General features: G+C 73.7%; 15 non-coding genes and 10 pseudogenes across 15 annotated transcripts; all 25 read left to right on the plus strand.

Annotated features, from left to right (window-relative positions):
* Positions 1 to 724: 724 nt before the first annotated feature.
* LOC133078654 (5S ribosomal RNA) lies at positions 725 to 843 on the plus strand (annotated as a pseudogene).
* Positions 844 to 1,753: 910 nt separating this feature from the next.
* On the plus strand, positions 1,754 to 1,872 carry LOC133101780 (5S ribosomal RNA). Its single transcript, XR_009702687.1, has one exon. It is a non-coding gene; the product is annotated as a 5S ribosomal RNA (ribosomal RNA).
* Positions 1,873 to 2,790: 918 nt separating this feature from the next.
* LOC133104343 (5S ribosomal RNA) lies at positions 2,791 to 2,909 on the plus strand. Its single transcript, XR_009703536.1, has one exon. It is a non-coding gene; the product is annotated as a 5S ribosomal RNA (ribosomal RNA).
* A 910-nt stretch (positions 2,910 to 3,819) lies between these two features.
* Positions 3,820 to 3,938, plus strand: LOC133078661 (5S ribosomal RNA; annotated as a pseudogene).
* A 910-nt stretch (positions 3,939 to 4,848) lies between these two features.
* Positions 4,849 to 4,967, plus strand: LOC133101784 (5S ribosomal RNA). Its single transcript, XR_009702688.1, has one exon. It is a non-coding gene; the product is annotated as a 5S ribosomal RNA (ribosomal RNA).
* Positions 4,968 to 5,885: 918 nt separating this feature from the next.
* LOC133104831 (5S ribosomal RNA) lies at positions 5,886 to 6,004 on the plus strand. Its single transcript, XR_009703744.1, has one exon. It is a non-coding gene; the product is annotated as a 5S ribosomal RNA (ribosomal RNA).
* A 911-nt stretch (positions 6,005 to 6,915) lies between these two features.
* Positions 6,916 to 7,034, plus strand: LOC133076895 (5S ribosomal RNA; annotated as a pseudogene).
* A 910-nt stretch (positions 7,035 to 7,944) lies between these two features.
* On the plus strand, positions 7,945 to 8,063 carry LOC133101788 (5S ribosomal RNA). Its single transcript, XR_009702689.1, has one exon. It is a non-coding gene; the product is annotated as a 5S ribosomal RNA (ribosomal RNA).
* A 918-nt stretch (positions 8,064 to 8,981) lies between these two features.
* On the plus strand, positions 8,982 to 9,100 carry LOC133104923 (5S ribosomal RNA). Its single transcript, XR_009703774.1, has one exon. It is a non-coding gene; the product is annotated as a 5S ribosomal RNA (ribosomal RNA).
* A 911-nt stretch (positions 9,101 to 10,011) lies between these two features.
* LOC133076900 (5S ribosomal RNA) lies at positions 10,012 to 10,130 on the plus strand (annotated as a pseudogene).
* A 910-nt stretch (positions 10,131 to 11,040) lies between these two features.
* Positions 11,041 to 11,159, plus strand: LOC133101793 (5S ribosomal RNA). The gene has a single exon (XR_009702696.1). It is a non-coding gene; the product is annotated as a 5S ribosomal RNA (ribosomal RNA).
* A 918-nt stretch (positions 11,160 to 12,077) lies between these two features.
* On the plus strand, positions 12,078 to 12,196 carry LOC133104924 (5S ribosomal RNA). Its single transcript, XR_009703775.1, has one exon. It is a non-coding gene; the product is annotated as a 5S ribosomal RNA (ribosomal RNA).
* Positions 12,197 to 13,107: 911 nt separating this feature from the next.
* Positions 13,108 to 13,226, plus strand: LOC133076904 (5S ribosomal RNA; annotated as a pseudogene).
* Positions 13,227 to 14,136: 910 nt separating this feature from the next.
* On the plus strand, positions 14,137 to 14,255 carry LOC133101804 (5S ribosomal RNA). The gene has a single exon (XR_009702703.1). It is a non-coding gene; the product is annotated as a 5S ribosomal RNA (ribosomal RNA).
* A 918-nt stretch (positions 14,256 to 15,173) lies between these two features.
* LOC133104925 (5S ribosomal RNA) lies at positions 15,174 to 15,292 on the plus strand. Its single transcript, XR_009703776.1, has one exon. It is a non-coding gene; the product is annotated as a 5S ribosomal RNA (ribosomal RNA).
* Positions 15,293 to 16,203: 911 nt separating this feature from the next.
* LOC133076912 (5S ribosomal RNA) lies at positions 16,204 to 16,322 on the plus strand (annotated as a pseudogene).
* A 910-nt stretch (positions 16,323 to 17,232) lies between these two features.
* Positions 17,233 to 17,351, plus strand: LOC133101815 (5S ribosomal RNA). Its single transcript, XR_009702711.1, has one exon. It is a non-coding gene; the product is annotated as a 5S ribosomal RNA (ribosomal RNA).
* Positions 17,352 to 18,269: 918 nt separating this feature from the next.
* Positions 18,270 to 18,388, plus strand: LOC133104926 (5S ribosomal RNA). Its single transcript, XR_009703777.1, has one exon. It is a non-coding gene; the product is annotated as a 5S ribosomal RNA (ribosomal RNA).
* Positions 18,389 to 19,298: 910 nt separating this feature from the next.
* Positions 19,299 to 19,417, plus strand: LOC133076917 (5S ribosomal RNA; annotated as a pseudogene).
* Positions 19,418 to 20,326: 909 nt separating this feature from the next.
* LOC133101826 (5S ribosomal RNA) lies at positions 20,327 to 20,445 on the plus strand. The gene has a single exon (XR_009702722.1). It is a non-coding gene; the product is annotated as a 5S ribosomal RNA (ribosomal RNA).
* Positions 20,446 to 21,362: 917 nt separating this feature from the next.
* Positions 21,363 to 21,481, plus strand: LOC133105411 (5S ribosomal RNA; annotated as a pseudogene).
* A 911-nt stretch (positions 21,482 to 22,392) lies between these two features.
* On the plus strand, positions 22,393 to 22,511 carry LOC133076921 (5S ribosomal RNA; annotated as a pseudogene).
* Positions 22,512 to 23,421: 910 nt separating this feature from the next.
* On the plus strand, positions 23,422 to 23,540 carry LOC133101848 (5S ribosomal RNA). Its single transcript, XR_009702741.1, has one exon. It is a non-coding gene; the product is annotated as a 5S ribosomal RNA (ribosomal RNA).
* A 918-nt stretch (positions 23,541 to 24,458) lies between these two features.
* On the plus strand, positions 24,459 to 24,577 carry LOC133104840 (5S ribosomal RNA). The gene has a single exon (XR_009703748.1). It is a non-coding gene; the product is annotated as a 5S ribosomal RNA (ribosomal RNA).
* A 910-nt stretch (positions 24,578 to 25,487) lies between these two features.
* Positions 25,488 to 25,606, plus strand: LOC133076926 (5S ribosomal RNA; annotated as a pseudogene).
* The last annotated feature ends 153 nt before the right edge of the window (positions 25,607 to 25,759 follow it).

Below are 25,759 nucleotides of genomic sequence, written 5' to 3' on the forward strand. Positions count from 1 at the left end.
CCCAGCCGCTCCCGTGGTGGCTGGCCCGGACCCAGACTCCGCCGCAGGCCGGGGTGCCGTCCGTGCGGCCCACGAAGCCCTCGACCTGCACTTGGCCGCCCCCACCGGAGCCCAGCCGCGCCGCAGCCCCCTGTCTGCCCGTGTGTCTCTCCACAGCTCCCTCCGGAAAAAGCCCACCCTTTGCCACTTCGCCACGGCCGAGAGTGGGAGTGGGGTCGTGGACTGGGACCGGTTCGCTGGGCTGGCTAGACACCAGGCGCCAGGAACTTTGCTCGGCAGTTGGCGTGGGGGCAAGGGTGGCGTTGCTGTGTCTAAGGGGCCGTGCCGGCTCAATGGTGGCTCCCAGTGGCTTCGGGCCAACTGCCGTTGGGCAGGCGGGCCGGCCAGGCCGTGGCTGGGCTGCGCCTAGCACTGTGTGGATTGACAGGGTGGGGAATGCACAAGGGACCGAGGGCCACAGGCCCTTAAGCCTCCGGGGCCAAGTCCTGTGAGCGTTGAGCGGCTCTGGGGCGGAGGGCCAAGCGCCTACAGGCCTGGAGGGTCCCGCCTGACCTGAGCTGCGAAGTCGCCCACAACTCCACCACCCCCGGGCCCTCGAGGCCTCCTGTCGCTTGCCTGGGCGGACGGCAGGGCCGCGCCGGAGAGGGTTGGCTGCCGGGCTGGCGGTAAGTCGCCAGCACCAGCGAAGCTAAGCCTCAAGAGGCACACCGTGGCCCCCGCTGCATTCTACAGCCACACCTCCCTGAACGCACCACACCTCGTCTGATCTCGGAAGCTAATCAGGGTCTGGCCTGTTTCGTACCTGGATGGGAGACCACATGGGAATACCGAGTGCTGTAGGCTTTTTTGCCTCCCGCTCCGCCTTGACATTTAGTGGCCCGCGGCCGAGGCCGCCTCCGCCCCCGCTGAGCACCGCTGCAGGCCTCACCTCCTCACGTCCCTCCCAACACAGCGCGCCGGAGGGATCGCTCCCCGCCGAGCTGGCTGGACATGCGGCCAGAATGCGGCCCTGGAAGGCAGCCGCCACCCCAGCCGCTCCCGTGGTGGCTGGCCCGGACCCAGACTCCGCCGCAGGCCGGGGTGCCGTCCGTGCGGCCCGCGAGGCCCTCGACCTGCACTTGGCCGCCCCCACCGGAGCCCAGCCGCGCCGCAGCCCCCTGTCTGCCCGTGTGTCTCTCCACAGCTCCCTCCGGAAAAAGCCCCCCCCTCCGCCGTTTCGCCACGGCCGGGGGCGGGAGCGGGGGCGGGGGCCGGGGCCGCTTCTCCGGGCCTGCCGGCCACCAGGGCCGGGGTCCTGTGCTCGGCGGGCGGCGTGGGGGCAAGGGGGGGCCTTGCTGGGGCTAAGGGGCCGTGCCCACTCCATGGTGGCTCCCAGTGGCTTCGGGCCAGCTGCTGCCCGGCCGGAGGGCCGGCCCGGCCGTGGCCGGGCTGCGCCTAACTCCGCGTGGGCGGGCAGGGGGGGATGCCCAAGGGACCGCGGCCGCCGGGCCCTGAAGCCTCCGGGGCCGCGTCCCTGTGAGCGTCGAGCGGGATCTGCGGCGGGGCGCCAAGCGCCGACGGGCCTGGAGCGTCCCGCCCGCCCTGGGCTGCGAGGTGGCCCACCACTCCGCCACCCCCGGGTCCCCGAGGCCTCCTGTCGCCTGCCTGGGCGGGCGGCAGGGCCCTGCCGGACAGGGCTGGCCGCCGGCATGGCGGTAAGGCGCAGGCGCCAGCGAAGCTGGGCCTCAAGAGGCACCGCGCGGGCCCCTCCTGCGTCTACGGCCATACCACCCTGAACGCGCCCGATCTCGTCTGATCTCGGAAGCTAAGCAGGGTCGGGCCTGGTTAGTACTTGGATGGGAGACCGCCTGGGAATACCGGGTGCTGTAGGCTTTTTGCCTCCCGCTCCGCCTTCTCCTTTAGTCGCCCGCCGCCTCCGCCCCCGCCCCCGCCCCCGCCCCCGCCGGGCACCGCTGCAGGCCCCACCTCCTCCGGCCCCTCCCACCACAGCGCGCCAGAGGGGGCGCTCTCCGCCTGCCTGGCCGGCCAGGCGGCCAGAAGGCGGCCCTGGAAGGCAGCCGCATCCCAGCCGCTCCCGGGGTGGCTGGCCTGAACCCAGACTCCGCCTCAGGCCCGGGTGCCGGCCGTGCGGCCCGCGAGCCCCTTGACCTGCACCTGGCCGCCCCCACTAGCGCCCAGCCCCGGCGCAGCCACCTATCTGCCGGTGTGTCTCTCCACAGCTCCCTCCGGAAAAAGCCCCCCCTCCGCCGTTTCGCCACGGCCGGGGGCGGGAGCGGGGGCGGGGGCCGGGGCCGGTGCTCCGGGCCGGCCGGCCACAAGGCGCCGGGTCCTGTGCTCGGCGGGTGGCGTGGGGGCAAGGGTGGCCTTGCTGGGGCTAAGGGGCCGTGCCGACTCAATGGTGGCTCCCAGTGGGTTAAGGGCCGACTGCCGTCGGGCAGGAGGGCCGGCCCGGGCTGCGGCTGGGCTGCGCCTAGCGCCGCGTGGGCGGGCAGAGGGGAGGCCCAAGGGACCGCGGGCCCCGGGCCCTGAAGCCTCCGGGGCCACGTCCCTGTGAGCGACGTGCGGGATCTGGGGCGGGGCGCCAAGCGCCGAACGGTTTGGTGGGTCCCGCCCGCCCTGGGCTGGGAGGTCGCCGAACCCTCCGCCACCCCCCTGGTACCCGAGGCCACCGTTGCCCTGCCTGGGCGGGCGGCGGGGCCCTGCCGGGGCGGGCTGGCCGCCGGGCTGGCGGGGAGGCGCAAGCGCCAGCGAAGCTGGGCCTCAAGAGGCACTCCGCGGGCCCCTCTTAACGTCTACGGCCATACCACCCTGAACGCGCCCGAACTCGTCTGATCTCGGAAGCTAAGCAGGGTCGGGCCTGGTTAGTACTTGGATGGGAGACCGCCTGGGAATACCGGGTGCTGTAGGCTTCTTGCCTCCCGCTCCGCCTTCTCCTTTAGTCGCCCGCCGCCTCCGCCCCCGCCCCCGCCCCCGCCGGGCAGCGCTGCAGGCCCCACCTCCTCCGGCCCCTCCCACCACAGCGCGCCAGAGGGGGCGCTCCGCGCCGGCCTGGCCGGCCAGGCGGCCAGAAGGCGGCCCTGGAAGGCAGCCGCCACCCCAGCCGCTCCCGTGGTGGCTGGCCCGGACCCAGACTCCGCCGCAGGCCGGGGTGCCGTCCGTGCGGCCCACGAAGCCCTCGACCTGCACTTGGCCGCCCCCACCGGAGCCCAGCCGCGCCGCAGCCCCCTGTCTGCCCGTGTGTCTCTCCACAGCTCCCTCTGGAAAAAGCCCACCCTTTGCCACTTCGCCACGGCCGAGAGTGGGAGTGGGGTCGTGGACTGGGACCGGTTCGCTGGGCTGGCTAGACACCAGGCGCCAGGAACTTTGCTCGGCAGTTGGCGTGGGGGCAAGGGTGGCGTTGCTGTGTCTAAGGGGCCGTGCCGGCTCAATGGTGGCTCCCAGTGGCTTCGGGCCAACTGCCGTTGGGCAGGCGGGCCGGCCAGGCCGTGGCTGGGCTGCGCCTAGCACTGTGTGGATTGACAGGGTGGGGAATGCACAAGGGACCGAGGGCCACAGGCCCTTAAGCCTCCGGGGCCAAGTCCTGTGAGCGTTGAGCGGCTCTGGGGCGGAGGGCCAAGCGCCTACAGGCCTGGAGGGTCCCGCCTGACCTGAGCTGCGAAGTCGCCCACAACTCCACCACCCCCGGGCCCTCGAGGCCTCCTGTCGCTTGCCTGGGCGGACGGCAGGGCCGCGCCGGAGAGGGTTGGCTGCCGGGCTGGCGGTAAGTCGCCAGCACCAGCGAAGCTAAGCCTCAAGAGGCACACCGTGGCCCCCGCTGCATTCTACAGCCACACCTCCCTGAACGCACCACACCTCGTCTGATCTCGGAAGCTAATCAGGGTCTGGCCTGTTTCGTACCTGGATGGGAGACCACATGGGAATACCGAGTGCTGTAGGCTTTTTTGCCTCCCGCTCCGCCTTGACATTTAGTGGCCCGCGGCCGAGGCCGCCTCCGCCCCCGCTGAGCACCGCTGCAGGCCTCACCTCCTCACGTCCCTCCCAACACAGCGCGCCGGAGGGATCGCTCCCCGCCGAGCTGGCTGGACATGCGGCCAGAATGCGGCCCTGGAAGGCAGCCGCCACCCCAGCCGCTCCCGTGGTGGCTGGCCCGGACCCAGACTCCGCCGCAGGCCGGGGTGCCGTCCGTGCGGCCCGCGAGGCCCTCGACCTGCACTTGGCCGCCCCCACCGGAGCCCAGCCGCGCCGCAGCCCCCTGTCTGCCCGTGTGTCTCTCCACAGCTCCCTCCGGAAAAAGCCCCCCCCTCCGCCGTTTCGCCACGGCCGGGGGCGGGAGCGGGGGCGGGGGCCGGGGCCGCTTCTCCGGGCCTGCCGGCCACCAGGGCCGGGGTCCTGTGCTCGGCGGGCGGCGTGGGGGCAAGGGGGGGCCTTGCTGGGGCTAAGGGGCCGTGCCCACTCCATGGTGGCTCCCAGTGGCTTCGGGCCAGCTGCTGCCCGGCCGGAGGGCCGGCCCGGCCGTGGCCGGGCTGCGCCTAACTCCGCGTGGGCGGGCAGGGGGGGATGCCCAAGGGACCGCGGCCGCCGGGCCCTGAAGCCTCCGGGGCCGCGTCCCTGTGAGCGTCGAGCGGGATCTGCGGCGGGGCGCCAAGCGCCGACGGGCCTGGAGCGTCCCGCCCGCCCTGGGCTGCGAGGTGGCCCACCACTCCGCCACCCCCGGGTCCCCGAGGCCTCCTGTCGCCTGCCTGGGCGGGCGGCAGGGCCCTGCCGGACAGGGCTGGCCGCCGGCATGGCGGTAAGGCGCAGGCGCCAGCGAAGCTGGGCCTCAAGAGGCACCGCGCGGGCCCCTCCTGCGTCTACGGCCATACCACCCTGAACGCGCCCGATCTCGTCTGATCTCGGAAGCTAAGCAGGGTCGGGCCTGGTTAGTACTTGGATGGGAGACCGCCTGGGAATACCGGGTGCTGTAGGCTTTTTGCCTCCCGCTCCGCCTTCTCCTTTAGTCGCCCGCCGCCTCCGCCCCCGCCCCCGCCCCCGCCCCCGCCGGGCACCGCTGCAGGCCCCACCTCCTCCGGCCCCTCCCACCACAGCGCGCCAGAGGGGGCGCTCTCCGCCTGCCTGGCCGGCCAGGCGGCCAGAAGGCGGCCCTGGAAGGCAGCCGCATCCCAGCCGCTCCCGGGGTGGCTGGCCTGAACCCAGACTCCGCCTCAGGCCCGGGTGCCGGCCGTGCGGCCCGCGAGCCCCTTGACCTGCACCTGGCCGCCCCCACTAGCGCCCAGCCCCGGCGCAGCCACCTATCTGCCGGTGTGTCTCTCCACAGCTCCCTCCGGAAAAAGCCCCCCCTCCGCCGTTTCGCCACGGCCGGGGGCGGGAGCGGGGGCGGGGGCCGGGGCCGGTGCTCCGGGCCGGCCGGCCACAAGGCGCCGGGTCCTGTGCTCGGCGGGTGGCGTGGGGGCAAGGGTGGCCTTGCTGGGGCTAAGGGGCCGTGCCGACTCAATGGTGGCTCCCAGTGGGTTAAGGGCCGACTGCCGTCGGGCAGGAGGGCCGGCCCGGGCTGCGGCTGGGCTGCGCCTAGCGCCGCGTGGGCGGGCAGAGGGGAGGCCCAAGGGACCGCGGGCCCCGGGCCCTGAAGCCTCCGGGGCCACGTCCCTGTGAGCGACGTGCGGGATCTGGGGCGGGGCGCCAAGCGCCGAACGGTTTGGTGGGTCCCGCCCGCCCTGGGCTGGGAGGTCGCCGAACCCTCCGCCACCCCCCTGGTACCCGAGGCCGCCGTTGCCCTGCCTGGGCGGGCGGCGGGGCCCTGCCGGGGCGGGCTGGCCGCCGGGCTGGCGGGGAGGCGCAAGCGCCAGCGAAGCTGGGCCTCAAGAGGCACTCCGCGGGCCCCTCTTAACGTCTACGGCCATACCACCCTGAACGCGCCGGAACTCGTCTGATCTCGGAAGCTAAGCAGGGTCGGGCCTGGTTAGTACTTGGATGGGAGACCGCCTGGGAATACCGGGTGCTGTAGGCTTCTTGCATCCCGCTCCGCCTTCTCCTTTAGTCGCCCGCCGCCTCCGCCCCCGCCCCCGCCCCCGCCGGGCAGCGCTGCAGGCCCCACCTCCTCCGGCCCCTCCCACCACAGCGCGCCAGAGGGGGCGCTCCGCGCCGGCCTGGCCGGCCAGGCGGCCAGAAGGCGGCCCTGGAAGGCAGCCGCCACCCCAGCCGCTCCCGTGGTGGCTGGCCCGGACCCAGACTCCGCCGCAGGCCGGGGTGCCGTCCGTGCGGCCCACGAAGCCCTCGACCTGCACTTGGCCGCCCCCACCGGAGCCCAGCCGCGCCGCAGCCCCCTGTCTGCCCGTGTGTCTCTCCACAGCTCCCTCCGGAAAAAGCCCACCCTTTGCCACTTCGCCACGGCCGAGAGTGGGAGCGGGGTCGTGGGCTGGGACCGGTTCGCTGGGCTGGCTAGACACCAGGCGCCGGGAACTTTGCTCGGCAGTTGGCGTGGGGGCAAGGGTGGCGTTGCTGTGTCTAAGGGGCCGTGCCGGCTCAATGGTGGCTCCCAGTGGGTTAAGGGCCGACTGCCGTCGGGCAGGAGGGCCGGCCAGGCCGTGGCTGGGCTGCGCCTAGCACTGTGTGGATTGACAGGGTGGGGAATGCACAAGGGACCGAGGGCCACAGGCCCTTAAGCCTCCGGGGCCAAGTCCTGTGAGCGTTGAGCGGCTCTGGGGCGGAGGGCCAAGCGCCTACAGGCCTGGAGGGTCCCGCCTGACCTGAGCTGCGAAGTCGCCCACAACTCCACCACCCCCGGGCCCTCGAGGCCTCCTGTCGCTTGCCTGGGCGGACGGCAGGGCCGCGCCGGAGAGGGTTGGCTGCCGGGCTGGCGGTGAGTCGCCAGCACCAGCGAAGCTAAGCCTCAAGAGGCACACCGTGGCCCCCGCTGCATTCTACGGCCACACCTCCCTGAACGCACCACACCTCGTCTGATCTCGGAAGCTAATCAGGGTCTGGCCTGTTTCGTACCTGGATGGGAGACCACATGGGAATACCGAGTGCTGTAGGCTTTTTTGCCTCCCGCTCCGCCTTGACATTTAGTGGCCCGCGGCCGAGGCCGCCTCCGCCCCCGCTGAGCACCGCTGCAGGCCTCACCTCCTCACGTCCCTCCCAACACAGCGCGCCGGAGGGATCGCTCCCCGCCGAGCTGGCTGGACATGCGGCCAGAATGCGGCCCTGGAAGGCAGCCGCCACCCCAGCCGCTCCCGTGGTGGCTGGCCCGGACCCAGACTCCGCCGCAGGCCGGGGTGCCGTCCGTGCGGCCCGCGAGGCCCTCGACCTGCACTTGGCCGCCCCCACCGGAGCCCAGCCGCGCCGCAGCCCCCTGTCTGCCCGTGTGTCTCTCCACAGCTCCCTCCGGAAAAAGCCCCCCCCTCCGCCGTTTCGCCACGGCCGGGGGCGGGAGCGGGGGCGGGGGCCGGGGCCACTTCTCCGGGCCTGCCGGCCACCAGGGCCGGGGTCCTGTGCTCGGCGGGCGGCGTGGGGGCAAGGGGGGGCCTTGCTGGGGCTAAGGGGCCGTGCCCACTCCATGGTGGCTCCCAGTGGCTTCGGGCCAGCTGCTGCCCGGCCGGAGGGCCGGCCCGGCCGTGGCCGGGCTGCGCCTAACTCCGCGTGGGCGGGCAGGGGGGGATGCCCAAGGGACCGCGGCTGCCGGGCCCTGAAGCCTCCGGGGCCGCGTCCCTGTGAGCGTCGAGCGGGATCTGCGGCGGGGCGCCAAGCGCCGACGGGCCTGGAGCGTCCCGCCCGCCCTGGGCTGCGAGGTGGCCCACCACTCCGCCACCCCCGGGTCCCCGAGGCCTCCTGTCGCCTGCCTGGGCGGGCGGCAGGGCCCTGCCGGAGAGGGCTGGCCGCCGGCATGGCGGTAAGGCGCAGGCGCCAGCGAAGCTGGGCCTCAAGAGGCACCGCGCGGGCCCCTCCTGCGTCTACGGCCATACCACCCTGAACGCGCCCGATCTCGTCTGATCTCGGAAGCTAAGCAGGGTCGGGCCTGGTTAGTACTTGGATGGGAGACCGCCTGGGAATACCGGGTGCTGTAGGCTTTTTGCCTCCCGCTCCGCCTTCTCCTTTAGTCGCCCGCCGCCTCCGCCCCCGCCCCCGCCCCCGCCCCCGCCGGGCACCGCTGCAGGCCCCACCTCCTCCGGCCCCTCCCACCACAGCGCGCCAGAGGGGGCGCTCTCCGCCTGCCTGGCCGGCCAGGCGGCCAGAAGGCGGCTCTGGAAGGCAGCCGCATCCCAGCCGCTCCCGGGGTGGCTGGCCTGAACCCAGACTCCGCCTCAGGCCCGGGTGCCGGCCGTGCGGCCCGCGAGCCCCTTGACCTGCACCTGGCCGCCCCCACTAGCGCCCAGCCCCGGCGCAGCCACCTATCTGCCGGTGTGTCTCTCCACAGCTCCCTCCGGAAAAAGCCCCCCCTCCGCCGTTTCGCCACGGCCGGGGGCGGGAGCGGGGGCGGGGGCCGGGGCCGGTGCTCCGGGCCGGCCGGCCACAAGGCGCCGGGTCCTGTGCTCGGCGGGTGGCGTGGGGGCAAGGGTGGCCTTGCTGGGGCTAAGGGGCCGTGCCGACTCAATGGTGGCTCCCAGTGGGTTAAGGGCCGACTGCCGTCGGGCAGGAGGGCCGGCCCGGGCTGCGGCTGGGCTGCGCCTAGCGCCGCGTGGGCGGGCAGAGGGGAGGCCCAAGGGACCGCGGGCCCCGGGCCCTGAAGCCTCCGGGGCCACGTCCCTGTGAGCGACGTGCGGGATCTGGGGCGGGGCGCCAAGCGCCGAACGGTTTGGTGGGTCCCGCCCGCCCTGGGCTGGGAGGTCGCCGAACCCTCCGCCACCCCCCTGGTACCCGAGGCCGCCGTTGCCCTGCCTGGGCGGGCGGCGGGGCCCTGCCGGGGCGGGCTGGCCGCCGGGCTGGCGGGGAGGCGCAAGCGCCAGCGAAGCTGGGCCTCAAGAGGCACTCCGCGGGCCCCTCTTAACGTCTACGGCCATACCACCCTGAACGCGCCCAAACTCGTCTGATCTCAGAAGCTAAGCAGGGTCGGGCCTGGTTAGTACTTGGATGGGAGACCGCCTGGGAATACCGGGTGCTGTAGGCTTCTTGCCTCCCGCTCCGCCTTCTCCTTTAGTCGCCCGCCGCCTCCGCCCCCGCCCCCGCCCCCGCCGGGCAGCGCTGCAGGCCCCACCTCCTCCGGCCCCTCCCACCACAGCGCGCCAGAGGGGGCGCTCCGCGCCGGCCTGGCCGGCCAGGCGGCCAGAAGGCGGCCCTGGAAGGCAGCCGCCACCCCAGCCGCTCCCGTGGTGGCTGGCCCGGACCCAGACTCCGCCGCAGGCCGGGGTGCCGTCCGTGCGGCCCACGAAGCCCTCGACCTGCACTTGGCCGCCCCCACCGGAGCCCAGCCGCGCCGCAGCCCCCTGTCTGCCCGTGTGTCTCTCCACAGCTCCCTCCGGAAAAAGCCCACCCTTTGCCACTTCGCCACGGCCGAGAGTGGGAGCGGGGTCGTGGGCTGGGACCGGTTCGCTGGGCTGGCTAGACACCAGGCGCCGGGAACTTTGCTCGGCAGTTGGCGTGGGGGCAAGGGTGGCGTTGCTGTGTCTAAGGGGCCGTGCCGGCTCAATGGTGGCTCCCAGTGGGTTAAGGGCCGACTGCCGTCGGGCAGGAGGGCCGGCCAGGCCGTGGCTGGGCTGCGCCTAGCACTGTGTGGATTGACAGGGTGGGGAATGCACAAGGGACCGAGGGCCACAGGCCCTTAAGCCTCCGGGGCCAAGTCCTGTGAGCGTTGAGCGGCTCTGGGGCGGAGGGCCAAGCGCCTACAGGCCTGGAGGGTCCCGCCTGACCTGAGCTGCGAAGTCGCCCACAACTCCACCACCCCCGGGCCCTCGAGGCCTCCTGTCGCTTGCCTGGGCGGACGGCAGGGCCGCGCCGGAGAGGGTTGGCTGCCGGGCTGGCGGTGAGTCGCCAGCACCAGCGAAGCTAAGCCTCAAGAGGCACACCGTGGCCCCCGCTGCATTCTACGGCCACACCTCCCTGAACGCACCACACCTCGTCTGATCTCGGAAGCTAATCAGGGTCTGGCCTGTTTCGTACCTGGATGGGAGACCACATGGGAATACCGAGTGCTGTAGGCTTTTTTGCCTCCCGCTCCGCCTTGACATTTAGTGGCCCGCGGCCGAGGCCGCCTCCGCCCCCGCTGAGCACCGCTGCAGGCCTCACCTCCTCACGTCCCTCCCAACACAGCGCGCCGGAGGGATCGCTCCCCGCCGAGCTGGCTGGACATGCGGCCAGAATGCGGCCCTGGAAGGCAGCCGCCACCCCAGCCGCTCCCGTGGTGGCTGGCCCGGACCCAGACTCCGCCGCAGGCCGGGGTGCCGTCCGTGCGGCCCGCGAGGCCCTCGACCTGCACTTGGCCGCCCCCACCGGAGCCCAGCCGCGCCGCAGCCCCCTGTCTGCCCGTGTGTCTCTCCACAGCTCCCTCCGGAAAAAGCCCCCCCCTCCGCCGTTTCGCCACGGCCGGGGGCGGGAGCGGGGGCGGGGGCCGGGGCCACTTCTCCGGGCCTGCCGGCCACCAGGGCCGGGGTCCTGTGCTCGGCGGGCGGCGTGGGGGCAAGGGGGGGCCTTGCTGGGGCTAAGGGGCCGTGCCCACTCCATGGTGGCTCCCAGTGGCTTCGGGCCAGCTGCTGCCCGGCCGGAGGGCCGGCCCGGCCGTGGCCGGGCTGCGCCTAACTCCGCGTGGGCGGGCAGGGGGGGATGCCCAAGGGACCGCGGCTGCCGGGCCCTGAAGCCTCCGGGGCCGCGTCCCTGTGAGCGTCGAGCGGGATCTGCGGCGGGGCGCCAAGCGCCGACGGGCCTGGAGCGTCCCGCCCGCCCTGGGCTGCGAGGTGGCCCACCACTCCGCCACCCCCGGGTCCCCGAGGCCTCCTGTCGCCTGCCTGGGCGGGCGGCAGGGCCCTGCCGGAGAGGGCTGGCCGCCGGCATGGCGGTAAGGCGCAGGCGCCAGCGAAGCTGGGCCTCAAGAGGCACCGCGCGGGCCCCTCCTGCGTCTACGGCCATACCACCCTGAACGCGCCCGATCTCGTCTGATCTCGGAAGCTAAGCAGGGTCGGGCCTGGTTAGTACTTGGATGGGAGACCGCCTGGGAATACCGGGTGCTGTAGGCTTTTTGCCTCCCGCTCCGCCTTCTCCTTTAGTCGCCCGCCGCCTCCGCCCCCGCCCCCGCCCCCGCCCCCGCCGGGCACCGCTGCAGGCCCCACCTCCTCCGGCCCCTCCCACCACAGCGCGCCAGAGGGGGCGCTCTCCGCCTGCCTGGCCGGCCAGGCGGCCAGAAGGCGGCTCTGGAAGGCAGCCGCATCCCAGCCGCTCCCGGGGTGGCTGGCCTGAACCCAGACTCCGCCTCAGGCCCGGGTGCCGGCCGTGCGGCCCGCGAGCCCCTTGACCTGCACCTGGCCGCCCCCACTAGCGCCCAGCCCCGGCGCAGCCACCTATCTGCCGGTGTGTCTCTCCACAGCTCCCTCCGGAAAAAGCCCCCCCTCCGCCGTTTCGCCACGGCCGGGGGCGGGAGCGGGGGCGGGGGCCGGGGCCGGTGCTCCGGGCCGGCCGGCCACAAGGCGCCGGGTCCTGTGCTCGGCGGGTGGCGTGGGGGCAAGGGTGGCCTTGCTGGGGCTAAGGGGCCGTGCCGACTCAATGGTGGCTCCCAGTGGGTTAAGGGCCGACTGCCGTCGGGCAGGAGGGCCGGCCCGGGCTGCGGCTGGGCTGCGCCTAGCGCCGCGTGGGCGGGCAGAGGGGAGGCCCAAGGGACCGCGGGCCCCGGGCCCTGAAGCCTCCGGGGCCACGTCCCTGTGAGCGACGTGCGGGATCTGGGGCGGGGCGCCAAGCGCCGAACGGTTTGGTGGGTCCCGCCCGCCCTGGGCTGGGAGGTCGCCGAACCCTCCGCCACCCCCCTGGTACCCGAGGCCGCCGTTGCCCTGCCTGGGCGGGCGGCGGGGCCCTGCCGGGGCGGGCTGGCCGCCGGGCTGGCGGGGAGGCGCAAGCGCCAGCGAAGCTGGGCCTCAAGAGGCACTCCGCGGGCCCCTCTTAACGTCTACGGCCATACCACCCTGAACGCGCCCAAACTCGTCTGATCTCAGAAGCTAAGCAGGGTCGGGCCTGGTTAGTACTTGGATGGGAGACCGCCTGGGAATACCGGGTGCTGTAGGCTTCTTGCCTCCCGCTCCGCCTTCTCCTTTAGTCGCCCGCCGCCTCCGCCCCCGCCCCCGCCCCCGCCGGGCAGCGCTGCAGGCCCCACCTCCTCCGGCCCCTCCCACCACAGCGCGCCAGAGGGGGCGCTCCGCGCCGGCCTGGCCGGCCAGGCGGCCAGAAGGCGGCCCTGGAAGGCAGCCGCCACCCCAGCCGCTCCCGTGGTGGCTGGCCCGGACCCAGACTCCGCCGCAGGCCGGGGTGCCGTCCGTGCGGCCCACGAAGCCCTCGACCTGCACTTGGCCGCCCCCACCGGAGCCCAGCCGCGCCGCAGCCCCCTGTCTGCCCGTGTGTCTCTCCACAGCTCCCTCCGGAAAAAGCCCACCCTTTGCCACTTCGCCACGGCCGAGAGTGGGAGCGGGGTCGTGGGCTGGGACCGGTTCGCTGGGCTGGCTAGACACCAGGCGCCGGGAACTTTGCTCGGCAGTTGGCGTGGGGGCAAGGGTGGCGTTGCTGTGTCTAAGGGGCCGTGCCGGCTCAATGGTGGCTCCCAGTGGGTTAAGGGCCGACTGCCGTCGGGCAGGAGGGCCGGCCAGGCCGTGGCTGGGCTGCGCCTAGCACTGTGTGGATTGACAGGGTGGGGAATGCACAAGGGACCGAGGGCCACAGGCCCTTAAGCCTCCGGGGCCAAGTCCTGTGAGCGTTGAGCGGCTCTGGGGCGGAGGGCCAAGCGCCTACAGGCCTGGAGGGTCCCGCCTGACCTGAGCTGCGAAGTCGCCCACAACTCCACCACCCCCGGGCCCTCGAGGCCTCCTGTCGCTTGCCTGGGCGGACGGCAGGGCCGCGCCGGAGAGGGTTGGCTGCCGGGCTGGCGGTGAGTCGCCAGCACCAGCGAAGCTAAGCCTCAAGAGGCACACCGTGGCCCCCGCTGCATTCTACGGCCACACCTCCCTGAACGCACCACACCTCGTCTGATCTCGGAAGCTAATCAGGGTCTGGCCTGTTTCGTACCTGGATGGGAGACCACATGGGAATACCGAGTGCTGTAGGCTTTTTTGCCTCCCGCTCCGCCTTGACATTTAGTGGCCCGCGGCCGAGGCCGCCTCCGCCCCCGCTGAGCACCGCTGCAGGCCTCACCTCCTCACGTCCCTCCCAACACAGCGCGCCGGAGGGATCGCTCCCCGCCGAGCTGGCTGGACATGCGGCCAGAATGCGGCCCTGGAAGGCAGCCGCCACCCCAGCCGCTCCCGTGGTGGCTGGCCCGGACCCAGACTCCGCCGCAGGCCGGGGTGCCGTCCGTGCGGCCCGCGAGGCCCTCGACCTGCACTTGGCCGCCCCCACCGGAGCCCAGCCGCGCCGCAGCCCCCTGTCTGCCCGTGTGTCTCTCCACAGCTCCCTCCGGAAAAAGCCCCCCCCTCCGCCGTTTCGCCACGGCCGGGGGCGGGAGCGGGGGCGGGGGCCGGGGCCACTTCTCCGGGCCTGCCGGCCACCAGGGCCGGGGTCCTGTGCTCGGCGGGCGGCGTGGGGGCAAGGGGGGGCCTTGCTGGGGCTAAGGGGCCGTGCCCACTCCATGGTGGCTCCCAGTGGCTTCGGGCCAGCTGCTGCCCGGCCGGAGGGCCGGCCCGGCCGTGGCCGGGCTGCGCCTAACTCCGCGTGGGCGGGCAGGGGGGGATGCCCAAGGGACCGCGGCTGCCGGGCCCTGAAGCCTCCGGGGCCGCGTCCCTGTGAGCGTCGAGCGGGATCTGCGGCGGGGCGCCAAGCGCCGACGGGCCTGGAGCGTCCCGCCCGCCCTGGGCTGCGAGGTGGCCCACCACTCCGCCACCCCCGGGTCCCCGAGGCCTCCTGTCGCCTGCCTGGGCGGGCGGCAGGGCCCTGCCGGAGAGGGCTGGCCGCCGGCATGGCGGTAAGGCGCAGGCGCCAGCGAAGCTGGGCCTCAAGAGGCACCGCGCGGGCCCCTCCTGCGTCTACGGCCATACCACCCTGAACGCGCCCGATCTCGTCTGATCTCGGAAGCTAAGCAGGGTCGGGCCTGGTTAGTACTTGGATGGGAGACCGCCTGGGAATACCGGGTGCTGTAGGCTTTTTGCCTCCCGCTCCGCCTTCTCCTTTAGTCGCCCGCCGCCTCCGCCCCCGCCCCCGCCCCCGCCCCCGCCGGGCACCGCTGCAGGCCCCACCTCCTCCGGCCCCTCCCACCACAGCGCGCCAGAGGGGGCGCTCTCCGCCTGCCTGGCCGGCCAGGCGGCCAGAAGGCGGCTCTGGAAGGCAGCCGCATCCCAGCCGCTCCCGGGGTGGCTGGCCTGAACCCAGACTCCGCCTCAGGCCCGGGTGCCGGCCGTGCGGCCCGCGAGCCCCTTGACCTGCACCTGGCCGCCCCCACTAGCGCCCAGCCCCGGCGCAGCCACCTATCTGCCGGTGTGTCTCTCCACAGCTCCCTCCGGAAAAAGCCCCCCCTCCGCCGTTTCGCCACGGCCGGGGGCGGGAGCGGGGGCGGGGGCCGGGGCCGGTGCTCCGGGCCGGCCGGCCACAAGGCGCCGGGTCCTGTGCTCGGCGGGTGGCGTGGGGGCAAGGGTGGCCTTGCTGGGGCTAAGGGGCCGTGCCGACTCAATGGTGGCTCCCAGTGGGTTAAGGGCCGACTGCCGTCGGGCAGGAGGGCCGGCCCGGGCTGCGGCTGGGCTGCGCCTAGCGCCGCGTGGGCGGGCAGAGGGGAGGCCCAAGGGACCGCGGGCCCCGGGCCCTGAAGCCTCCGGGGCCACGTCCCTGTGAGCGACGTGCGGGATCTGGGGCGGGGCGCCAAGCGCCGAACGGTTTGGTGGGTCCCGCCCGCCCTGGGCTGGGAGGTCGCCGAACCCTCCGCCACCCCCCTGGTACCCGAGGCCGCCGTTGCCCTGCCTGGGCGGGCGGCGGGGCCCTGCCGGGGCGGGCTGGCCGCCGGGCTGGCGGGGAGGCGCAAGCGCCAGCGAAGCTGGGCCTCAAGAGGCACTCCGCGGGCCCCTCTTAACGTCTACGGCCATACCACCCTGAACGCGCCCAAACTCGTCTGATCTCAGAAGCTAAGCAGGGTCGGGCCTGGTTAGTACTTGGATGGGAGACCGCCTGGGAATACCGGGTGCTGTAGGCTTCTTGCCTCCCGCTCCGCCTTCTCCTTTAGTCGCCCGCCGCCTCCGCCCCCGCCACCGCCCCCGCCGGGCAGCGCTGCAGGCCCCACCTCCTCCGGCCCCTCCCACCACAGCGCGCCAGAGGGGGCGCTCCGCGCCGGCCTGGCCGGCCAGGCGGCCAGAAGGCGGCCCTGGAAGGCAGCCGCCACCCCAGCCGCTCCCGTGGTGGCTGGCCCGGACCCAGACTCCGCCGCAGGCCGGGGTGCCGTCCGTGCGGCCCACGAAGCCCTCGACCTGCACTTGGCCGCCCCCACCGGAGCCCAGCCGCGCCGCAGCCCCCTGTCTGCCCGTGTGTCTCTCCACAGCTCCCTCCGGAAAAAGCCCACCCTTTGCCACTTCGCCACGGCCGAGAGTGGGAGCGGGGTCGTGGGCTGGGACCGGTTCGCTGGGCTGGCTAGACACCAGGCGCCGGGAACTTTGCTCGGCAGTTGGCGTGGGGGCAAGGGTGGCGTTGCTGTGTCTAAGGGGCCGTGCCGGCTCAATGGTGGCTCCCAGTGGGTTAAGGGCCGACTGCCGTCGGGCAGGAGGGCCGGCCAGGCCGTGGCTGGGCTGCGCCTAGCACTGTGTGGATTGACAGGGTGGGGAATGCACAAGGGACCGAGGGCCACAGGCCCTTAAGCCTCCGGGGCCAAGTCCTGTGAGCGTTGAGCGGCTCTGGGGCGGAGGGCCAAGCGCCTACAGGCCTGGAGGGTCCCGCCTGACCTGAGCTGCGAAGTCGCCCACAACTCCACCACCCCCGGGCCCTCGAGGCCTCCTGTCGCTTGCCTGGGCGGACGGCAGGGCCGCGCCGGAGAGGGTTGGCTGCCGGGCTGGCGGTGAGTCGCCAGCACCAGCGAAGCTAAGCCTCAAGAGGCACACCGTGGCCCCCGCTGCATTCTACGGCCACACCTCCCTGAACGCACCACACCTCGTCTGATCTCGGAAGCTAATCAGGGTCTGGCCTGTTTCGTACCTGGATGGGAGACCACATGGGAATACCGAGTGCTGTAGGCTTTTTTGCCTCCCGCTCCGCCTTGACATTTAGTGGCCCGCGGCCGAGGCCGCCTCCGCCCCCGCTGAGCACCGCTGCAGGCCTCACCTCCTCACGTCCCTCCCAACACAGCGCGCCGGAGGGATCGCTCCCCGCCGAGCTGGCTGGACATGCGGCCAGAATGCGGCCCTGGAAGGCAGCCGCCACCCCAGCCGCTCCCGTGGTGGCTGGCCCGGACCCAGACTCCGCCGCAGGCCGGGGTGCCGTCCGTGCGGCCCGCGAGGCCCTCGACCTGCACTTGGCCGCCCCCACCGGAGCCCAGCCGCGCCGCAGCCCCCTGTCTGCCCGTGTGTCTCTCCACAGCTCCCTCCGGAAAAAGCCCCCCCCTCCGCCGTTTCGCCACGGCCGGGGGCGGGAGCGGGGGCGGGGGCCGGGGCCGCTTCTCCGGGCCTGCCGGCCACCAGGGCCGGGGTCCTGTGCTCGGCGGGCGGCGTGGGGGCAAGGGGGGGCCTTGCTGGGGCTAAGGGGCCGTGCCCACTCCATGGTGGCTCCCAGTGGCTTCGGGCCAGCTGCTGCCCGGCCGGAGGGCCGGCCCGGCCGTGGCCGGGCTGCGCCTAACTCCGCGTGGGCGGGCAGGGGGGGATGCCCAAGGGACCGCGGCTGCCGGGCCCTGAAGCCTCCGGGGCCGCGTCCCTGTGAGCGTCGAGCGGGATCTGCGGCGGGGCGCCAAGCGCCGACGGGCCTGGAGCGTCCCGCCCGCCCTGGGCTGCGAGGTGGCCCACCACTCCGCCACCCCCGGGTCCCCGAGGCCTCCTGTCGCCTGCCTGGGCGGGCGGCAGGGCCCTGCCGGAGAGGGCTGGCCGCCGGCATGGCGGTAAGGCGCAGGCGCCAGCGAAGCTGGGCCTCAAGAGGCACCGCGCGGGCCCCTCCTGCGTCTACGGCCATACCACCCTGAACGCGCCCGATCTCGTCTGATCTCGGAAGCTAAGCAGGGTCGGGCCTGGTTAGTACTTGGATGGGAGACCGCCTGGGAATACCGGGTGCTGTAGGCTTTTTGCCTCCCGCTCCGCCTTCTCCTTTAGTCGCCCGCCGCCTCCGCCCCCGCCCCCGCCCCCGCCCCCGCCGGGCACCGCTGCAGGCCCCACCTCCTCCGGCCCCTCCCACCACAGCGCGCCAGAGGGGGCGCTCTCCGCCTGCCTGGCCGGCCAGGCGGCCAGAAGGCGGCTCTGGAAGGCAGCCGCATCCCAGCCGCTCCCGGGGTGGCTGGCCTGAACCCAGACTCCGCCTCAGGCCCGGGTGCCGGCCGTGCGGCCCGCGAGCCCCTTGACCTGCACCTGGCCGCCCCCACTAGCGCCCAGCCCCGGCGCAGCCACCTATCTGCCGGTGTGTCTCTCCACAGCTCCCTCCGGAAAAAGCCCCCCCTCCGCCGTTTCGCCACGGCCGGGGGCGGGAGCGGGGGCGGGGGCCGGGGCCGGTGCTCCGGGCCGGCCGGCCACAAGGCGCCGGGTCCTGTGCTCGGCGGGTGGCGTGGGGGCAAGGGTGGCCTTGCTGGGGCTAAGGGGCCGTGCCGACTCAATGGTGGCTCCCAGTGGGTTAAGGGCCGACTGCCGTCGGGCAGGAGGGCCGGCCCGGGCTGCGGCTGGGCTGCGCCTAGCGCCGCGTGGGCGGGCAGAGGGGAGGCCCAAGGGACCGCGGGCCCCGGGCCCTGAAGCCTCCGGGGCCACGTCCCTGTGAGCGACGTGCGGGATCTGGGGCGGGGCGCCAAGCGCCGAACGGTTTGGTGGGTCCCGCCCGCCCTGGGCTGGGAGGTCGCCGAACCCTCCGCCACCCCCCTGGTACCCGAGGCCGCCGTTGCCCTGCCTGGGCGGGCGGCGGGGCCCTGCCGGGGCGGGCTGGCCGCCGGGCTGGCGGGGAGGCGCAAGCGCCAGCGAAGCTGGGCCTCAAGAGGCACTCCGCGGGCCCCTCTTAACGTCTACGGCCATACCACCCTGAACGCGCCCAAACTCGTCTGATCTCAGAAGCTAAGCAGGGTCGGGCCTGGTTAGTACTTGGATGGGAGACCGCCTGGGAATACCGGGTGCTGTAGGCTTCTTGCCTCCCGCTCCGCCTTCTCCTTTAGTCGCCCGCCGCCTCCGCCCCCGCCACCGCCCCCGCCGGGCAGCGCTGCAGGCCCCACCTCCTCCGGCCCCTCCCACCACAGCGCGCCAGAGGGGGCGCTCCGCGCCGGCCTGGCCGGCCAGGCGGCCAGAAGGCGGCCCTGGAAGGCAGCCGCCACCCCAGCCGCTCCCGTGGTGGCTGGCCCGGACCCAGACTCCGCCGCAGGCCGGGGTGCCATCCGTGCGGCCCACGAAGCCCTCGACCTGCACTTGGCCGCCCCCACCGGAGCCCAGCCGCGCCGCAGCCCCCTGTCTGCCCGTGTGTCTCTCCACAGCTCCCTCCGGAAAAAGCCCACCCTTTGCCACTTCGCCACGGCCGAGAGTGGGAGCGGGGTCGTGGGCTGGGACCGGTTCGCTGGGCTGGCTAGACACCAGGCGCCAGGAACTTTGCTCGGCAGTTGGCGTGGGGGCAAGGGTGGCGTTGCTGTGTCTAAGGGGCCGTGCTGGCTCAATGGTGGCTCCCAGTGGCTTCGGGCCAACTGCCGTTGGGCAGGCGGGCCGGCCAGGCCGTGGCTGGGCTGCGCCTAGCACTGTGTGGATTGACAGGGTGGGGAATGCACAAGGGACCGAGGGCCACAGGCCCTTAAGCCTCCGGGGCCAAGTCCTGTGAGCGTTGAGCGGCTCTGGGGCGGAGGGCCAAGCGCCTACAGGCCTGGAGGGTCCCGCCTGACCTGAGCTGCGAAGTCGCCCACAACTCCACCACCCCCGGGCCCTCGAGGCCTCCTGTCGCTTGCCTGGGCGGACGGCAGGGCCGCGCCGGAGAGGGTTGGCTGCCGGGCTGGCGGTGAGTCGCCAGCACCAGCGAAGCTAAGCCTCAAGAGGCACACCGTGGCCCCCGCTGCATTCTACGGCCACACCTCCCTGAACGCACCACACCTCGTCTGATCTCGGAAGCTAATCAGGGTCTGGCCTGTTTCGTACCTGGATGGGAGACCACATGGGAATACCGAGTGCTGTAGGCTTTTTTGCCTCCCGCTCCGCCTTGACATTTAGTGGCCCGCGGCCGAGGCCGCCTCCGCCCCCGCTGAGCACCGCTGCAGGCCTCACCTCCTCACGTCCCTCCCAACACAGCGCGCCGGAGGGATCGCTCCCCGCCGAGCTGGCTGGACATGCGGCCAGAATGCGGCCCTGGAAGGCAGCCGCCACCCCAGCCGCTCCTGTGGTGGCTGGCCCGGACCCAGACTCCGCCGCAGGCCGGGGTGCCGTCCGTGCGGCCCGCGAGGCCCTCGACCTGCACTTGGCCGCCCCCACCGGAGCCCAGCCGCGCCGCAGCCCCCTGTCTGCCCGTGTGTCTCTCCACAGCTCCCTCCGGAAAAAGCCCCCCCCCCGCCGTTTCGCCACGGCCGAGGGCGGGAGCGGGGGCGGGGGCCGGGGCCGCTTCTCCGGGCCTGCCGGCCACCAGGGCCGGGGTCCTGTGCTCGGCGGGCGGCGTGGGGGCAAGGGGGGGCCTTGCTGGGGCTAAGGGGCCGTGCCCACTCCATGGTGGCTCCCAGTGGCTTCGGGCCAGCTGCTGCCCGGCCGGAGGGCCGGCCCGGCCGTGGCCGGGCTGCGCCTAACTCCGCGTGGGCGGGCAGGGGGGGATGCCCAAGGGACCGCGGCCGCCGGGCCCTGAAGCCTCCGGGGCCGCGTCCCTGTGAGCGTCGAGCGGGATCTGCGGCGGGGCGCCAAGCGCCGACGGGCCTGGAGCGTCCCGCCCGCCCTGGGCTGCGAGGTGGCCCACCACTCCGCCACCCCCGGGTCCCCGAGGCCTCCTGTCGCCTGCCTGGGCGGGCGGCAGGGCCCTGCCGGAGAGGGCTGGCCGCCGGCATGGCGGTAAGGCGCAGGCGCCAGCGAAGCTGGGCCTCAAGAGGCACCGCGCGGGCCCCTCCTGCGTCTACGGCCATACCACCCTGAACGCGCCCGATCTCGTCTGATCTCGGAAGCTAAGCAGGGTCGGGCCTGGTTAGTACTTGGATGGGAGACCGCCTGGGAATACCGGGTGCTGTAGGCTTTTTGCCTCCCGCTCCGCCTTCTCCTTTAGTCGCCCGCCGCCTCCGCCCCCGCCCCCGCCCCCGCCCCCGCCGGGCACCGCTGCAGGCCCCACCTCCTCCGGCCCCTCCCACCACAGCGCGCCAGAGGGGGCGCTCTCCGCCTGCCTGGCCGGCCAGGCGGCCAGAAGGCGGCCCTGGAAGGCAGCCGCATCCCAGCCGCTCCCGGGGTGGCTGGCCTGAACCCAGACTCCGCCTCAGGCCCGGGTGCCGGCCGTGCGGCCCGCGAGCCCCTTGACCTGCACCTGGCCGCCCCCACTAGCGCCCAGCCCCGGCGCAGCCACCTATCTGCCGGTGTGTCTCTCCACAGCTCCCTCCGGAAAAAGCCCCCCCTCCGCCGTTTCGCCACGGCCGAGTGCGGGAGCGGGGTCGTGGGCCAGGACTCGTTCTCCGAACCGGCCGACCACTAGGCACCGGGAACAGTGCTCGGCAGTTGGCGTGGATGCAAGTGTGGCCTTGCTGGCTGTAATGGGCCATGCCAACACAATGGTGGCTCCCAGTGGATTCGGGGCAACTGCCGTCGGGCAGGAGGGCCGGCCCGGCCACGGCTAGGTTGTGCCTAGCACTGCGTGAGTGGACAGGGTTGGTAATGCCCGAGGGACCTAGGGCCAAGGGACATTAAGCCTCCGGGGCCACGTCCTTGTGAGCATCAAGCGGGACCTGGGGCGGAGCGCCAAGCACTTACGGGCCTGGAGGATCCCGCCTGACCTGAGCTGCGAGGTCGCCCTTGACTATGCAACCCCTGGGTCCCTGAGGCCTCCTGTCGCCAGCCTGGGCGGGCGGCAGGGCCTTGCTGAAGAGGGCTGACCGCCGAGCAGGGAGCAAGTCGCCAGCACCAGCGAAGCAAAGCCTCAAGAGGCACCCCGTGGCCCCGGCTGCCCTCTAAGGCCATACCACCCTGAACGTGCCCCATCTCGTCTGATCGCGGAAGCTAAGCAGGGTCGGGCCTGGTTAGTACTTGGATGGGAGACCGCCTGGGAATACCGGGTGCTGTAGGCTTTTTGCCTCCCGCTCCGCCTTCTCCTTTAGTCGCCCGCCGCCTCCGCCGCCGCCCCCGCCCCCGCCGAGCAGCGCTGCAGGCCCCACCTCCTCCGGCCCCTCCCACCACAGCGCGCCAGAGGGGGCGCTCCGCGCCGGCCTGGCCGGCCAGGCGGCCAGAAGGCGGCCCTGGAAGGCAGCCGCCACCCCAGCCGCTCCCGTGGTGGCTGGCCCGGACCCAGACTCCGCCGCAGGCCGGGGTGCCGTCCGTGCGGCCCACGAAGCCCTCGACCTGCACTTGGCCGCCCCCACCGGAGCCCAGCCGCGCCGCAGCCCCCTGTCTGCCCGTGTGTATCTCCACAGCTCCCTCCGGAAAAAGCCCACCCTCCGCCGTTTCGCCACGGCCGGGGGCGGGAGCGGGGGCGGGGGCTGGGACCGGTTCGCTGGGCTGGCTAGACACCAGGCGCCGGGTCCTGTGCTCGGCGGGTGGCGTGGGGGCAAGGGTGGCCTTGCTGGGGCTAAGGGGCCGTGCCGGCTCAATGGTGGCTCCCAGTGGGTTAAGGGCCGACTGCCGTCGGGCAGGAGGGCCGGCCAGGCCGTGGCTGGGCTGCGCCTAGCACTGTGTGGATTGACAGGGTGGGGAATGCACAAGGGACCGAGGGCCACAGGCCCTTAAGCCTCCGGGGCCAAGTCCTGTGAGCGTTGAGCGGCTCTGGGGCGGAGGGCCAAGCGCCTACAGGCCTGGAGGGTCCCGCCTGACCTGAGCTGCGAAGTCGCCCACAACTCCACCACCCCCGGGCCCTCGAGGCCTCCTGTCGCTTGCCTGGGCGGACGGCAGGGCCGCGCCGGAGAGGGTTGGCTGCCGGGCTGGCGGTGAGTCGCCAGCACCAGCGAAGCTAAGCCTCAAGAGGCACACCGTGGCCCCCGCTGCATTCTACGGCCACACCTCCCTGAACGCACCACACCTCGTCTGATCTCGGAAGCTAATCAGGGTCTGGCCTGTTTCGTACCTGGATGGGAGACCACATGGGAATACCGAGTGCTGTAGGCTTTTTTGCCTCCCGCTCCGCCTTGACATTTAGTGGCCCGCGGCCGAGGCCGCCTCCGCCCCCGCTGAGCACCGCTGCAGGCCTCACCTCCTCACGTCCCTCCCAACACAGCGCGCCGGAGGGATCGCTCCCCGCCGAGCTGGCTGGACATGCGGCCAGAATGCGGCCCTGGAAGGCAGCCGCCACCCCAGCCGCTCCCGTGGTGGCTGGCCCGGACCCAGACTCCGCCGCAGGCCGGGGTGCCGTCCGTGCGGCCCGCGAGGCCCTCGACCTGCACTTGGCCGCCCCCACCGGAGCCCAGCCGCGCCGCAGCCCCCTGTCTGCCCGTGTGTCTCTCCACAGCTCCCTCCGGAAAAAGCCCCCCCCTCCGCCGTTTCGCCACGGCCGGGGGCGGGAGCGGGGGCGGGGGCCGGGGCCGCTTCTCCGGGCCTGCCGGCCACCAGGGCCGGGGTCCTGTGCTCGGCGGGCGGCGTGGGGGCAAGGGGGGGCCTTGCTGGGGCTAAGGGGCCGTGCCCACTCCATGGTGGCTCCCAGTGGCTTCGGGCCAGCTGCTGCCCGGCCGGAGGGCCGGCCCGGCCGTGGCCGGGCTGCGCCTAACTCCGCGTGGGCGGGCAGGGGGGGATGCCCAAGGGACCGCGGCCGCCGGGCCCTGAAGCCTCCGGGGCCGCGTCCCTGTGAGCGTCGAGCGGGATCTGCGGCGGGGCGCCAAGCGCCGACGGGCCTGGAGCGTCCCGCCCGCCCTGGGCTGCGAGGTGGCCCACCACTCCGCCACCCCCGGGTCCCCGAGGCCTCCTGTCGCCTGCCTGGGCGGGCGGCAGGGCCCTGCCGGAGAGGGCTGGCCGCCGGCATGGCGGTAAGGCGCAGGCGCCAGCGAAGCTGGGCCTCAAGAGGCACCGCGCGGGCCCCTCCTGCGTCTACGGCCATACCACCCTGAACGCGCCCGATCTCGTCTGATCTCGGAAGCTAAGCAGGGTCGGGCCTGGTTAGTACTTGGATGGGAGACCGCCTGGGAATACCGGGTGCTGTAGGCTTTTTGCCTCCCGCTCCGCCTTCTCCTTTAGTCGCCCGCCGCCTCCGCCCCCGCCCCCGCCCCCGCCCCCGCCGGGCACCGCTGCAGGCCCCACCTCCTCCGGCCCCTCCCACCACAGCGCGCCAGAGGGGGCGCTCTCCGCCTGCCTGGCCGGCCAGGCGGCCAGAAGGCGGCCCTGGAAGGCAGCCGCATCCCAGCCGCTCCCGGGGTGGCTGGCCTGAACCCAGACTCCGCCTCAGGCCCGGGTGCCGGCCGTGCGGCCCGCGAGCCCCTTGACCTGCACCTGGCCGCCCCCACTAGCGCCCAGCCCCGGCGCAGCCACCTATCTGCCGGTGTGTCTCTCCACAGCTCCCTCCGGAAAAAGCCCCCCCTCCGCCGTTTCGCCACGGCCGGGGGCGGGAGCGGGGGCGGGGGCCGGGGCCGGTGCTCCGGGCTGGCCGGCCACAAGGCGCCGGGTCCTGTGCTCGGCGGGTGGCGTGGGGGCAAGGGTGGCCTTGCTGGGGCTAAGGGGCCGTGCCGACTCAATGGTGGCTCCCAGTGGGTTAAGGGCCGACTGCCGTCGGGCAGGAGGGCCGGCCCGGGCTGCGGCTGGGCTGCGCCTAGCGCCGCGTGGGCGGGCAGAGGGGAGGCCCAAGGGACCGCGGGCCCCGGGCCCTGAAGCCTCCGGGGCCACGTCCCTGTGAGCGACGTGCGGGATCTGGGGCGGGGCGCCAAGCGCCGAACGGTTTGGTGGGTCCCGCCCGCCCTGGGCTGGGAGGTCGCCGAACCCTCCGCCACCCCCCTGGTACCCGAGGCCGCCGTTGCCCTGCCTGGGCGGGCGGCGGGGCCGTGCCGGGGCGGGCTGGCCGCCGGGCTGGCGGGGAGGCGCAAGCGCCAGCGAAGCTGGGCCTCAAGAGGCACTCCGCGGGCCCCTCTTAACGTCTACGGCCATACCACCCTGAACGCGCCGGAACTCGTCTGATCTCGGAAGCTAAGCAGGGTCGGGCCTGGTTAGTACTTGGATGGGAGACCGCCTGGGAATACCGGGTGCTGTAGGCTTCTTGCCTCCCGCTCCGCCTTCTCCTTTAGTCGCCCGCCGCCTCCGCCCCCGCCCCCGCCCCCGCCGGGCAGCGCTGCAGGCCCCACCTCCTCCGGCCCCTCCCACCACAGCGCGCCAGAGGGGGCGCTCCGCGCCGGCCTGGCCGGCCAGGCGGCCAGAAGGCGGCCCTGGAAGGCAGCCGCCACCCCAGCCGCTCCCGTGGTGGCTGGCCCGGACCCAGACTCCGCCGCAGGCCGGGGTGCCGTCCGTGCGGCCCACGAAGCCCTCGACCTGCACTTGGCCGCCCCCACCGGAGCCCAGCCGCGCCGCAGCCCCCTGTCTGCCCGTGTGTCTCTCCACAGCTCCCTCCGGAAAAAGCCCACCCTTTGCCACTTCGCCACGGCCGAGAGTGGGAGTGGGGTCGTGGGCTGGGACCGGTTCGCTGGGCTGGCTAGACACCAGGCGCCGGGAACTTTGCTCGGCAGTTGGCGTGGGGGCAAGGGTGGCGTTGCTGTGTCTAAGGGGCCGTGCCGGCTCAATGGTGGCTCCCAGTGGCTTCGGGCCGACTGCCGTTGGGCAGGCGGGCCGGCCAGGCCGTGGCTGGGCTGCGCCTAGCACTGTGTGGATTGACAGGGTGGGGAATGCACAAGGGACCGAGGGCCACAGGCCCTTAAGCCTCCGGGGCCAAGTCCTGTGAGCGTTGAGCGGCTCTGGGGCGGAGGGCCAAGCGCCTACAGGCCTGGAGGGTCCCGCCTGACCTGAGCTGCGAAGTCGCCCACAACTCCACCACCCCCGGGCCCTCGAGGCCTCCTGTCGCTTGCCTGGGCGGACGGCAGGGCCGCGCCGGAGAGGGTTGGCTGCCGGGCTGGCGGTGAGTCGCCAGCACCAGCGAAGCTAAGCCTCAAGAGGCACACCGTGGCCCCCGCTGCATTCTACGGCCACACCTCCCTGAACGCACCACACCTCGTCTGATCTCGGAAGCTAATCAGGGTCTGGCCTGTTTCGTACCTGGATGGGAGACCACATGGGAATACCGAGTGCTGTAGGCTTTTTTGCCTCCCGCTCCGCCTTGACATTTAGTGGCCCGCGGCCGAGGCCGCCTCCGCCCCCGCTGAGCACCGCTGCAGGCCTCACCTCCTCACGTCCCTCCCAACACAGCGCGCCGGAGGGATCGCTCCCCGCCGAGCTGGCTGGACATGCGG

This window comes from Eubalaena glacialis, chromosome 1, assembly GCF_028564815.1.
Source record: "Eubalaena glacialis isolate mEubGla1 chromosome 1, mEubGla1.1.hap2.+ XY, whole genome shotgun sequence".
Classification (NCBI taxonomy): Eukaryota; Metazoa; Chordata; class Mammalia; order Artiodactyla; family Balaenidae; genus Eubalaena; species Eubalaena glacialis.